At 39.8% G+C, this 9,558-nt stretch overlaps 1 pseudogene; it reads right to left on the bottom strand.

Annotated features, from left to right (window-relative positions):
- Nucleotides 1-261: 261 nt before the first annotated feature.
- LOC132816270 (5S ribosomal RNA) lies at nucleotides 262-384 on the bottom strand (annotated as a pseudogene).
- Between the last annotated feature and the right edge of the window lie 9,174 nt (nucleotides 385-9,558).

Below are 9,558 nucleotides of genomic sequence, written 5' to 3'. Positions count from 1 at the left end.
CAGGCCCTTCAGCCCAACAAGTCCACACCGACCCGCCGAAGCGCAACCCACCCATACCCCTACATTTACCCCTTACCTAACACTACGGGCAATTTAGCTTGGCCAATTCACCTGACCCGCACATCTTTGTGACTGTGGGAGGAAACCGGAGCACCCAGAGGAAACCCACGCAGACACGGGGAGAACGTGCAAACTCCACACAGTCAGTCGCCTGAGTCGGGAATTGAACCCGGGTCTACAGGCGCTGTGAGGCAGCAGTGCTAACCACTGTGCCACCGTATTCCCAGGCAGTCTCCCAGCCAAGTACTAACCAGGCCTGAGTCTGCTTAGCTTCCGAGATCCGACGAGATCGGGCGTTTTTTTCAGACTAGTATGGCCGTAGGCTCCCAGAGATTTTTAAAGCCACAGCCCAGGTTGATGGTTGGATACTGAATAACAAGGTTTATGACCTGCATACATCACTGATGTACCAGTGAGGCATCTCCAGAACAAGTCAAAGGTGAACTAAAATCAATTGCTTTGTTTAGGTCCTTAATCTATTTTTGTATCCCTACTTGACCCACCCTCCATAAATCCCTCTGCATTTTTTACATGAATGCCACAATGAGACCCTTCCCTGTAATGCATCCCCTTGCACTTGAACACCAACCTCTATCCACCATCCTTTCCCTCCATACATTTCCCTGCACCTGAGCACTAACCCTTCAAAGTCTACTGTGTTGTGCCACAGAGTTCACCATGGAAACTCCTTCCCTTAGTGACATATGCAAAAAGCTGACTGGTGCACACCACCTTTACACAGTTTTGAACTGGGTGTGTTGAGACTCTCATACACCAATAAAATCCTGCAGATAAGATTTTATTGAAAAATGTTTCACGTTAATGATGCTGTGCAAATGTATTATGTGTATGAATCTGGCACAGACCAATGAATTGTTTTTAATGCTGCAAAAGCACTGTTGATTTTAGTTATGCATCTCAGGCTAAATGCTGATTAACCCAGGAATGTGATTTCACAATAATTAGGTTTAAAACCCTCAGCCAGATTAGCTCCAGCTATAACTTAGTGGCTTTTAGGCACAGAATAATTTTGATGTTCCTGTTAATAAAAAGCACTATAACAGCTGACTTGTTGTGAACAATGCCATGCCAGATGCATTAAAGAGCTAATATTTCCAAAGCTCTTTGCCATGATTCTACATTGGGGTTGGATGTTTACAATAAAGAAAAATATGGGCATACTTTTGGTACAGACAGCATTACTGCTGTTGTCAACACAGTTCACCAAACAGTAAGCTCTGTACTAGATGCGGGTGGTTCTGCCTATGCATGCGTTTCTTCACATCGACAAAGCACATGTCATCATAGGATATTGGCATTTTTTTTGCAGGAAGTTTGTTTTTAAAAGCCAAGCCAGAGCCTAGAACAAAACCTCAGTGACCAACAAGATGGTAAAACACCACAATGCTGGCAGCATTGGCAGAGTAATCAAATATACAAAAAGAGATCAATAAAGCAAATGGCAAACAAACTTAAAAGCAAAGTTTGGAAGTTGACCAAACATTTCATATTGTCAACCTTATATACCAGACCAATGGTATAAAATTATTACAGAAGCTACTACCAATATTTAACCATGAGACATCTTTTAAGATATGTACTCTGTCACAAAGCTGCTCCCTTTTTTCTAAAAGCTGTTGGTTTTTCTCAGAGAGGTCATAACACCCTCCCAGCTCTGAATAGACTAGTTTGATACAGAAATGAAGAAGGATTTTCACAGGCCTTTTGTTTATATGTAAACAGATGAGACTTCAGGCCAAAGTGGTCATGTTTTAGAAGTCACCTGTATAATGAAAGGGGAGTTGTCAGCTCTCTAGCTGAGCAATTCAGTCCAGAACTAGTTAGGGGCTAGCTGTGTGAAAACAGGCTGCTAAACCCTCTCTCTCTCTCTTCTTCTGCCCTTCTAACTTCAACCTGTAAACATTTGTTCCATTTTTACTGTTTTTTTAAAGGGGGTTTGCTTATTGGAACTGTTGTGTATATTCAGAACAGCCTAATTAAGTCTAGTTTGGATAGACTGAGTTCGGTAGGGGTTCTGTATTCTGTTCTTTGTGTTTCATTGTGTACTTTTGTGAATACAGTTGCGGTCCCATCACTGATCCCTGTGGAATGTCACTGGTCACGAGGTGCCAAACTGAAAAATAACCCCTAATCCCTATGAAGTATTTCTTTATCCAAGCCCATGTATTACCTTCAACACTGTAGGCTTTTAACTTCTGACTTAACTTGTTGTGAGGTATCTTGTCAAATAATTTCTAGAAATCCAAATGCAACATATTTACTGGTTCTCCTCTATCCATTCTGGTTGAGGCTTTCTCAAAAAAAACTCTAATAAATTAGTCTGACATGATTTCCCTTTCATGAAATTATGCTGAGACTGCTTGATTAGATTATGATTTTTCAAATATTTTGCTATTACTTCCTTAATAACTGATTCTGATACTTTTCCAGAAATGGATTTTAGGCTAATCAGCCTCTAGTTACCTACATTTTTCTTTCTTCCCTTTTGGAAAAAGGGTGTCACGTTAGTAGTTTCCCATCCTTAGGTACTTCTCAAGAATCCAACAATTTTTGGAAAATTGCAACCAATGCATTCAGTATCTCTGTTACTACCTATTTTAGGATCCTCAGATTCAAACCATTAAGTCCATGGGACTTATCTATTTTTAGCCCCATATAATGGTTTAAGAATACTTCTTTATTAATGATGATGGTATTTGATTTCTTCCCCAATAATCTTGGAGTAGATCATCTGGGTCTTTCTGCCTGCTCTGAATTTAAAATCAGCCACTTTCCTGTTTGCACTTCATAATTCTTAACTCCGTTGTGCAACAAAATTCAAATAGGTTTGAATAAGCATAAAGATTGTCTCCATAACTATTGGGGAAGAGAATTCCGCACTATAATGATCTGTTGAGAGAAAATAATTCCGCTCATCTCTGTCTTAAAAGGGAGGCTACTATCATAAATGATGTCCCCTAGTTATTGTCTCCTCAGGAGAAAACAACCTCCCAGGTTCCTTCCTTTCTAGTCCTTTCAATATCGAATATTTCAATATGATCACCTCTCATTTTTTAAAAACACCATTCAGTGCAGACCAAACCTGTTCAAACTTTCTTCATAAAATAATCCCTCACTCTGAGAATGAGTTGAATGAAGCTTCCTTAAACTGCTTTCCTAAATTGCATTTTTTTCAAATAAGGAAACCAGAATTGTCCATATTACTTCAGATGGAGTCTTACCAATATCTTGATTGCAATAAAGCCTCTCTACTCTTATATTCCATTCCCTCTGCAGTAAACAGCAACATTCCATTAAATTTCCAAATCACTTGCTGTATCTGAATTGTTAACATTATGTGGATCATATATCTAAAGCACATATATGCCTACAGTTGATACAAGGTGATTTTGCGAAGAGGATATAAGGGTAGAAAGTGATGGATTTGGACATGGGTTAGCATGAGTTGGTATTTGGTTGCCAGCAACAATAGCTCAGGAGCAAAAATTCAAGATTAAGGTTCCAGCAGAATAGGAATTTCAGGATGGCAGATTTTTATTGGGTTTTTTCAAAGCCTCCTTTCAGCCTTTGAAATAATGTGATGCTGCTGTGCCAATGCTTCTGAAGCAGCCTTTCCTATTGTTCACCAAGTTTCTAGATGTCCTGTCATGCTCACTAAACTGTTATCAGCTCAAATGCCCAATAAAATGTAAAATAACTTTAAGGCAGCAGAGAATGTTCTAACAAATTGGACATGACTTGAAATGCCTTGGTTAGTTTAACTTTTCATGGACATTTAAACATCTTAGTCTCATTTGCAATGCATAATTTCATCAGGGTCAATCTGTTTCTGAATTAACACATAGTTGAAGAGCTGGAATATAATATATGTGATTTAAGAGCTTCCAAATGGTATTCCATTTCAACCCAGGGTTAGATTATAACTTGAAACTCCTTCAGGGTGCCTATTATTTTAGAATATGCAAAGTTCATTGTTCTTTATCCTTATCTCTTCTTCTGAAAGTTTTGACTATTTAATGTTTCCAGGGACTAAGAATTCTACTATATGTCCAAGAGGCATCAATAGGAACTGGGAAAAACTCTGCTTGTTGGACTCACACCTAACATAGAGGAAGGTGATTGTGGTTGTCATAGATTAATCATCTCAACCACAGGGCACCACTGCAGGAGCTCCTCAGGGTAGTGTCCTCAGCCCAAACATCTTCAGTTGCTTCATCAAAGATATTCCCACCATCATAAGGTCAGTGGTGAGGAGGTTTTCACAATATTCAATAACATTCATTGTCATTTGTAATTCTTCAGATATTGAAGCAGTCTACATCAAAACCTGGACAACGTTCTGCTTGGACTGATATTAGATAAGTGGCACACAGTCTACATAGGTTCCAAGCATAGACCATCTCCAGCAAGAAAGAATCTCCCATTGACCCTTAATGGCATAATCTTTATTAAATGCCAGGTAATGACCATATCCAGTAAGAGATGATTTAACCACTGCTCTTGACATACTTTTTCCCATAGAGTGTTGACATAGACTGTTATCATCAATTAATCCCCCGCTTTCAATGTCCTGTGTGGTACCATTGACCAGAAACTCAACTGGACTCACTATATAGACACAATGGCCTAAAAGAGCAGTTAGATGCATGGAATACTACAGCGAATAATTCATCTCCAGATTTTCCAATGTCTGTCCACCATCTACAAGGCACAAGTCAGGAGTGTGAACGAATACTCCCCACTTGTCTAAATGGGTACAGCTCCATTAACACTCAAAATGCTTGACACCAACCAAGACAAGTAGTCTGCTTAATTGATATCACATCCAAAAGCATTGACTTCATCCACCACCGAAACTCAATAGCAGCAATGTGTACTATTTCCAAGATGCACTGCAAGCATTCACCAAAGATCCTCCAACAACACCTTCCAAACCCACAACAATTCCATCTGGATAGAAAAGAGCAACAGATACATGGGATAACCACCACCTGCCAGTTCCCCTCAACACCACTCACCATCCTGATTTGGAAATATATCACCATTCCTCCATTGTCACTGGATCAAAATCCTCCTTAAGGACATTGTGCATCAACTTCCAGCAAGTGGACTGCAGTGGTTCAATAAGGTAGCTCACCACCTTCTCAAGGGCAACTGGGGACAGGCAATAAATGTTGGCGGAGCAGCAACTCCCAATCCCATGAATGAATTAAAAAAAACAAATCACAACATACATAATTACATACAAAATAGGAGGAGAAGTAGACCATGTGTCCTTCAAGCATACATGCCATTCAATAAATGATGGCTGATCTGTTTGTATTTTGAATTCTCATCTACCTCAATAACTTGTGGTTTCCAAACAACAATCTATCTCCCCGTCTTAAACTATATACTGACCCTATTCCCTTGAGGCAGAGAGTTCTAAAGTCACACAAGTATCTGTGATAAAAAGTTTCTAATTACTATTCTGAAAGGGCAGCCCCTAATTTTAAAACAACACTCCCCATTTCTGCACTGGCTTGTAAGGGGAAACATCCTTTCCACATCCAACTTGTCAAGACCATTCAGGATCTTATACACTTCAATCACACCATCCCCCATTCTTCCAAATTTCAGTTGAATGAAGCCCATTCTGTCCAATCTTTCATTATAATAAAATCCATTCATTCCATGTAAAAATCTAGTAAATCTCCTCTGAACAACTTCCAATATTTTTACATCCTTCCTTAAATACGGAGAGATGGATTTGACATGTGGTTTCATCAATGATCTGTATAACCGAGGCACAACATCCTTTTAAAATTCAGCAGCTCTGGCAGCAACTGTGGAGAGAAAATAGATTCAATGTTTCCAGTGACTTTCCTTGCATTTATGTCAAAATTCTCCTGGAATAAAGGATAATAAACAATTAGCCTTCTGGATTATACACGTTTTTTTAAAAAAGATTCACTCACAGGATGTGGACATTTGCCAATGTTCATTGCACACCCTAGCTGCCCTTGAGAACGAGATGGTGAGCTGCTTTCTTGAACTACTGCATTTCATTTACTGTAGGTAGACACAGAATACCATTATGAAGGGATTTTGACCCATCAAGAGGGAACAGCGATAAGTTTCCAAGTCAGGATGATGGGTAGCTTGGAGGGGAGCAGTGAGGTGGTGGTGTTCTCATGTATCTGCTGCTCATGTACTTCTAAATGATCATGGTCGTGGGTTGGAAGGTACTATCAAGTGATCTTTGGTTTATTTCTGCATTATCTCTTGTAGATGATACACAATGAAAGTCAATGGTGAAGGGTGTGGATGTTTCTGGATGTGGTGCCAGACCAGCAGGCTTCTTTGTCCTGGATGATGTCAAACTTCTTGAGTGATGTTTGAGCTGCTCTCATCAAGGCAAATAGGGAATATTCTAACATCCTCTTGGGCTTGACGTTTGTAGACAGCAGACAAGTACACAGGTCAATATACTGCACCTGCATGCAAATTTTTTTCAAATCACGCAATAGAACACCTCAAACCCTCAGAACCTCAGAATTTCAGTTATTCTGCATTTAAGTAATACGCTGCTACTATTTTCCAAAGTAAACAATTTCATATTTTCCCACATTACACTCCATCTGCCATATCTTTTTTCCCACTCACTTAACCTATCTGGATCCTTCTCTAACTCCTTATGTCTTTACATTCTGACATATTTTGATGTTATCTCTGAATTCAGCTGCTATGTCTTTGCTCCCATCACCTAAATCATTGATGTAAATTGTAAGAACTTGAGGACCTGGCAAGGACTCCTGCAGGCATCCACTCATCACATCCTCCCATCCTCTCAAAACCCCATTTATGCATGCATTCCATTTTCTGCCAACCGGCCATGCAACAATGTTAACCCCTATACCTTGAGCTTTTATTTTCTGCATTAAGTTTTGATATGGCACCTTATCAAATGCCTTCCAGAAATAAGTTAGTGTTGTGCTGGAATACTCCCCTGACACGACTGAAATGTTAGCTGACTCCATTCATTGACATGAAGTACTGTTCATGGGTGTGTCATAAAGGACTGTTCCTGGATTGAGCTAACTAGTTGGCCTAAATTGAAAGACCAGTTCTACTGCTAAGTTACTAACTGGCAGCCATGTTTATTTACCCTTAAGTCAGGTCTGATATCTCATATAACAAGTGATTATGCCACTCAAATGTAATTAAACTACTTGTCAAGGACTATGTTTATCAAGATTGAGCCTTTCTTATGCTGTGGGGTTCTTTACCAATTGGTAGCAGTAACTTAGACTAAGACCAATAAGAAGGATTAGTAGCAGAGAACTTCGCCAAGGCATTTCAGATGGCTCTGAGTTTGCCAGCAACTATGAGTGAGCCACATATTAAGGGTTCCCTAAAAGGTTTTATCCCCACACTGCCATCTGGGAATAAATGGATCATAATCAAGAGTCAGAGAACCCTAATCATGATTATCTTCTCTGACAATCATCTTGGGTAAAACCAGGTAACTCAACAAAAACTGGATATTCAATCTCAGCTCTGCTTGGTCTGAATCTAATTGTCTGAATCACATAAGCCTGAGTGATCACTTTAAAATACAACTATTATTTATGAATACAGTCATTCTTCTATAATGCCATAGTTGCGTTCTTGTGCAACCCAGCGTTATAGAGAATTTGTGCGTTAAAAACAACTGTAATTGTGTTGTAGGCAACACAGGTTTTAAAATTTTGCATTTTAAGTAGAGAGTCCACAATTCATCAAACGCATTACAGTGAATTTGCATTGATGAAATTTGCGTTATAACAGAACAACCTGTATGTAATAGTCGTAACATTGGGCTAAGTTCTTGTTTTAATCCATCTCACTAAAACTCTTAAGAATTATGTTCTTCTTCCTCACTTCGCTGACTGGACAATGTTAAAAATTATGCAACACCAAGTTACAGTCTAACAAGTTTATTTGGAAGCACTAACTTTTGAGTGATGTTCCTTCATCAGGTGGTTGTGGAGCATAAGATCATAAGGCACCAAATTTATAGCAAAAGATTATAGTGTCATGCAACTAAAATGATATATTGAACAAACCTGAATTGTTGTTAAGTCTTTCATCTTTTAGAATGGGTTGCAGGTTTCGGTTCATTAATATGTAAATCCCAGAACTTCTTTTAAGTCACCTTCTCGAGGTTTTATAACAAAAGGTGACATCTCAGCTCAGACAATGCATTAAAGGTGTGAGGTCAGAATCTACCTGTATTCCAATCTTGAGTTAGACTGGTTCTATTTCCAAAGTGGAATTTAAAAAACATTACATGGATTTACTGCCTGCACTGACTGCCTGAAGACTGTACATTTTCTGAGCAAAATAGAATCTATCTGCAAATGTAATTCTGCAAATGCAAATTCACCCCATAGACTTATGTGTGTGTGCATGTGCATGAGAAAGAGAAAGAGAAAGAGAATTAGTGTATGCATCTGAGTGTGTGCGTGTGAGTGTGACTTCATATGAAAGAATGTGTGTTTGCGTTTGTGATAGCTTGGTAAATGCGTGTGTGAGTGTGATAGAGTATAACCCTGTGAGAGGGTGTGTATGTGGGTGTGAGTGTGTGTGGGGTGGGGTGTATATGTCTGTGTATAACACAGAGCGTGTGTATGAGAGAAGGTCTGCATGAGTGTGTGAGTATGTAAGAGTACGTGTGTTTGTGTGAGAATGTATAGTGTAGTGGGATCACCTGTAGTGCGACATGAACCCAAGGTCCCGGTTGAGGCCATTCCCAAAAGGTACTGAACTTGGCTATCAGCCTCTGTTTGGCCACTCTGTGTTGTTGCCTCTCCCAAAGTCCACCTTGCAGGATGTTTACCCAAAGATCCAAGGCCAAATGACCCTGAGTGCCGAAGTGTTCCCCGACTGGGAGGAAACACTCCTGTCTTTTGATTGTTGCTTGGTGACCATTCATCTGTTGTCGTAGCTTCCAAACACACTCTTTTATCAAGCTTTTTTAATTAACATTTTTAATCTTTGCAAACTATGACTGTATATTTCTAGCATCTTCTGTTTTTTGGTCCACTTTCTTAACATCCCCTTTAACTTGGAAGTTTTCAAACTTCATAAGAGCTTGTTCATTTATTCGCAATTAACTCACTTTATTCCAAGATGGTGACAGAGTAGGGGAGCTGAGCCTGGGGCTCATCCACTCATGTCAGCTTTCTTCCTCTTTTCATCTTCTTTTTACTTTAGCTCTTTTCCTGTTGCCTTTGTTTTCTTTGAAGCCTGAAGAGTGGTGGGTGGAAAAGGAAGCCTCTAGCGGCAGCGGCAGGGACAGCAACACCAGGGTGAGTTGGACCTAGCTCCACCCTAGCCTGGGGTCTCCCATCGAGTGAGGAGCAGGTCCTGAGTTGGCTCTCTCAGGCTGGACTTGCAGGCTGGTCAAAGGCTCAGGTTGTAAGTTTGCTTGCTGAGCTGGAAGGTTTGTTTTCA

The sequence above is a fragment of the Hemiscyllium ocellatum genome, chromosome 5 (assembly GCF_020745735.1).
Source record: "Hemiscyllium ocellatum isolate sHemOce1 chromosome 5, sHemOce1.pat.X.cur, whole genome shotgun sequence".
Lineage (NCBI taxonomy): Eukaryota > Metazoa > Chordata > Chondrichthyes > Orectolobiformes > Hemiscylliidae > Hemiscyllium > Hemiscyllium ocellatum.
Note: the sequence above shows the minus strand (reverse complement) of the source record. Positions and strands in the feature narration are given on the sequence as shown.